Below are 4974 nucleotides of genomic sequence, written 5' to 3' on the forward strand. Positions count from 1 at the left end.
GACCTGAAGCTTCTGTGATTTAGCACCGTTTACTGTTACAACCTGCCTACGCTTTAGAAGGTACCGGTACTCCTCCATTTTTTTCGAGGCCACTCCCCCAATACCATATCTCATGAGCTTCCTTAGCAAAATCTCATGAGATGCGCAATCGATTGTCTTTGTGAGATCATAGAGGGTCATGGCAGTTGAGTGATTGTTCTCCATTGCTTCAAGTATGGATTCCACCTGGCGTTGAACAGCATCCGTAGTCGACCTCCCACGATGAAAACCAAACTGATCCTCTGTAAAGAGTGAATGTTATCCTAAAAATAAGCCGAAAGCTGAAAGACAGAGTACCGTAGGCTATTGATTTGATAAATGGCTAGTTGCAATTGCTAGGTTCTGTACAGTTTTTACTGTACCACTATTTGTAAATCGGCTTGTTTGCTTGGAATCAAGGTAGAGAATAAAATTTTATTACTAGGCTACTGTAATTAGGTTCTTTTGCATTAGGCTATTGGCATGCTATTCTCCCACACATATTTCTCAGATGAAAGTAGCTTAACAAGACATAAATAATTATTGTGCAAAAGTGTTTCATTCAGTTTACTTTAAGAGGCCCACATAAATATAATGCATTATCATGATTGACTAAAATGCGCTTCTTATCTGAATATAAGAACAAAAACATCAATACTGTTACAGTTTCAATACAGAATAATATTATTTGTATTGTTTTTAAGAAATAATTTAATTTTTATTATTACAGTAACTATCGTATTACAGTGAGTTATACTAGAGGCACAGACAAAATAAGTAATATTTCTAGAGGTGATGACTAATTTGAAATTTGTTCTGATCTATGAAGACAGTATATTTTATGAAGACTGGAGAAATATATTCTCTCCAGAGGAAGATCAAAGCTCTGTTTTCAAGTGTCTTAATCCAAATTATATTTAATTTTTGTTATCAATATTATTTTTGGCAGGGTTCGCATCGAACAAAGACGATATGGCAGGAGGAATTCGGAAGATAGAAACCTTGACTATAAATCACTAATCGACAGGAGAAGTAAAGGAGGAAAACTGATCGATGTGAGAGAGAAAAAAGAACTTCTCTCTCACATCGATCAGTTTTCCTCCTTTACTTCTCCTGTCGATTAGTGATTTATAGTCAAGGTTTCTATCTTCCGAAATTCCTCCTGCCATATCGTCTTTGTTCGATGCGAACCCTGCCAAAAATAATATTGATAACAAAAATTAAATATAATTTGGATTAAGACACTTGAAAACAGAGCTTTGATCTTCCTCTGGAGAGAATATATTTCTCCAGTCTTCATAAAATATACTGTCTTCATAGATCAGAACAAATTTCAAATTAGTCATCACCTCTAGAAATATTACTTATTTTGTCTGTGCCTCTAGTATAACTCACTGTAATACGATAGTTACTGTAATAATAAAAAATTAAATTATTTCTTAAAAACAATACAAATAATATTATTCTGTATTGATACTGTAACAGTATTGATGTTTTTGTTCTTATATTCAGATAAGAAGCGCATTTTAGTCCATCATGATAATGCATTATATTTATGTGGGCCTCTTAAAGTAAACTGAATGAAACACTTCTGCACAATAATTATTTATGTCTTGTTAAGCTACTTTCATCTGAGAAATATGTGTGGGAGAATAGCATGCCAAATAGCCTAATGCAAAAGAACCTAATTACAGTAGCCTAGTAATAAAATTTTATTCTCTACCTTGATTCCCAGCAAACAAGCCGATTTACAAATAGTGGTACAGTAAAAACTGTACAGAACCTAGCAATTGCAACTAGCCATTTATCAAATCAATAGCCTACGGTACTCTGTCTATCAATTATTCATATATCCAACACAACAGCTGCAGTGAGCTTGACAATGAGTCCAAAGCTCGCACGCTCACCTCAAGTTGCCAAAGCGAATTAGGCCATTATTGATTATCCGAATAACTAATATTATTTGTTTCTAATGTGTTATTGGTCAGACTAACCCGAAATAAAAATTTTATGTCAAGTGTCAAAAAATGTCAAGTGTTTTCAATTCTCACTTTTATTTCACTGATAAGAGATAACCCTTTAGCCCTTATAGGTACGGTAGTAGATTAGAAAAACGGAATTCAAACCGGGAATTAAGCAATTATGAATTTAAGAACGAGGCATAATCAATTCGATAACTACATAAAAAAATTAATGTTACATTAAAGTGGCAATCTATATGGTGAAGGTTGCCACTTTAATGTAACATTAATTTTATTTTTTATGTAGTTATCGAATTGATTATGCCTCGTTCTTAAATTCATAATTGCTTAATTCCCGGTTTGAATTCCGTTTTTCTAATCTACTACCGTACCTATAAGGGCTAAAGGGTTATCTCTTATCAGTGAAATAAAAGTGAGAATTGAAAACACTTGACATTTTTTGACACTTGACATAAAATTTTTATTTCGGGTTAGTCTGACCAATAACACATTAGAAACAAATAATATTAGTTATTCGGATAATCAATAATGGCCTAATTCGCTTTGGCAACTTGAGGTGAGCGTGCGAGCTTTGGACTCATTGTCAAGCTCACTGCAGCTGTTGTGTTGGATATATGAATAATTGATAGACAGAGTACCGTAGGCTATTGATTTGATAAATGGCTAGTTGCAATTGCTAGGTTCTGTACAGTTTTTACTGTACCACTATTTGTAAATCGGCTTGTTTGCTGGGAATCAAGGTAGAGAATAAAATTTTATTACTAGGCTACTGTAATTAGGTTCTTTTGCATTAGGCTATTTGGCATGCTATTCTCCCACACATATTTCTCAGATGAAAGTAGCTTAACAAGACATAAATAATTATTGTGCAGAAGTGTTTCATTCAGTTTACTTTAAGAGGCCCACATAAATATAATGCATTATCATGATTGACTAAAATGCGCTTCTTATCTGAATATAAGAACAAAAACATCAATACTGTTACAGTATCAATACAGAATAATATTATTTGTATTGTTTTTAAGAAATAATTTAATTTTTTATTATTACAGTAACTATCGTATTACAGTGAGTTATACTAGAGGCACAGACAAAATAAGTAATATTTCTAGAGGTGATGACTAATTTGAAATTTGTTCTGATCTATGAAGACAGTATATTTTATGAAGACTGGAGAAATATATTCTCTCCAGAGGAAGATCAAAGCTCTGTTTTCAAGTGTCTTAATCCAAATTATATTTAATTTTTGTTATCAATATTATTTTTGGCAGGGTTCGCATCGAATAAAGACGATATGGCAGGAGGAATTTCGGAAGATATTAGTTCAGAATTATAGGGAATTTTGTTTTCTATAAGGCGTTTGGTCTCAAATTTGTCACCAATCACTCCGTTTGATTAAAAATGGCTTGAACTGTGGAGAGGGGAAAAATTTAATGGATTTTTTGGCTTCCAGATTAATCAGGAATTTCGTTTGAGAGTGGATGACACTATTATAACTGATAGCAAAACTATAGCAGGTATTTTTAACGAATATTTTGTCCAAATACCTGAAATACTCTCACAGACCTGTCCTCAAATGTCACCTGACTTGGTCAGGCAATACTCCAATGAGTTCAAGGGTGAAAGGTGTTTTAAAAGTATTTTCATTAATCCCATCAATGAGAGAGAACTGTGTAAAATCGTAAATAAACTGTCATTAAATAAAAGCTCAGGGACTGATATAATTACAGCCAGAATATTAAAAGAGAATCTTCCATATCTTTCCAATGTGTTAGTGCATCTGTTCAACATTTCCATTACATCAGGTCAATTCCCTGATAGATTAAAAATTGCTAGTGTTATCCCAATATTCAAAAAAGGTGACCGGCTTTCCAAAAATAACTATCGACCAATCTCTCTTCTCCCCACCTTATCTAAAATTTTTGAAAAGCTTATCAAGAAAAGGGTTATGCATTTCCTGAATTCCAATAATTTCTTTTCAAATCAGCAGTTTAGATTTAGGGAGGGCCTAAATACAGAGTTTGCCTTGCAGCATTTTCTAAAAACTATCTATTCAGGCCTGAATAGAGGACATGGTTGCAGGGCAGCAGGTCTCTTTATTGATGTTAGCAAGGTTTTTGACACTGTAAACCATAGCCTATTGTTCCATAAGTTGTGGTGGGCGGACATCAGGGGAATAGCTTTGGAGTGGATGAGAACATTCGTGCAGGGTAGGAAACAAGCGGTTCAGATAAAGAATGATACAAGTGATCTGTTATATATCCATCACGGAGTACCGCAAGGCTCAGTACTTGGACCCATTTTATTTCTCATCTACGTCAATGACTTGTTCAAGGGTGAATTTAGAGGTCAGTTAACTGCTTTTGCTGATGACTCTGCGTTGGCCTACACAAACACTCAGGATCAGCTTAGGGAGGATATTCAGCATGACCTTAATAAATTGACACTATGGTTCACCTGCAATAAGCTATCCATGAATGTCCAGAAGACCAACTACATCCTGTTTAGTCTCACTGGTACTCAGAGTTTTGCTGTTCCTCTTCGCCTTCACGCCAGCAACTGCAGCCATGATTGCTGCAATTGCCCAATAGTTGGTGGTGAGACCACAAGTAAATATTTGGGTCTCCTCTTTGACCATAATCTAACGTGGAAGGCCCACATCTCAAGTCTTAAGAAATCTTTACATTTTTACCTCAGGACGATGTATCAATTGAAGGGTATTTGCAATATCAACACATTAAAAGAGGTTTATTATTCTTTTGCTCATGCTAGAATTAATTCTGGTTTAAGCTGCTGGGGCAGTACTTACTTCACAACTATGTCACCCATAATCAAGCTTCAAAAATTATTTATAAGGGTAGTTGCTGGAGTGGGGCCTCGTGACAGTTCTTTCCCGCTTTTCGATAAACTTGGCATCCTCCCGGTAATACATCTATATGTATATAAGGTGCTCTCTATATTCTATTTGATAAGT

General features: G+C 34.7%; 1 long non-coding RNA gene across 1 annotated transcript; it reads right to left on the reverse strand.

The window, feature by feature from the left end:
* Nucleotides 1-1092: 1092 nt before the first annotated feature.
* Nucleotides 1093-1919, reverse strand: LOC120353437. The gene is made up of 2 exons (XR_005572400.1): nt 1742-1919; nt 1093-1210 (listed from the first exon to the last, which is right to left on the reverse strand). It is a non-coding gene; the product is annotated as an uncharacterized LOC120353437 (long non-coding RNA).
* Nucleotides 1920-4974: the final 3055 nt, after the last annotated feature.

This window comes from Nilaparvata lugens, chromosome 1, assembly GCF_014356525.2.
Source record: "Nilaparvata lugens isolate BPH chromosome 1, ASM1435652v1, whole genome shotgun sequence".
NCBI classification, from domain to species: domain Eukaryota; kingdom Metazoa; phylum Arthropoda; class Insecta; order Hemiptera; family Delphacidae; genus Nilaparvata; species Nilaparvata lugens.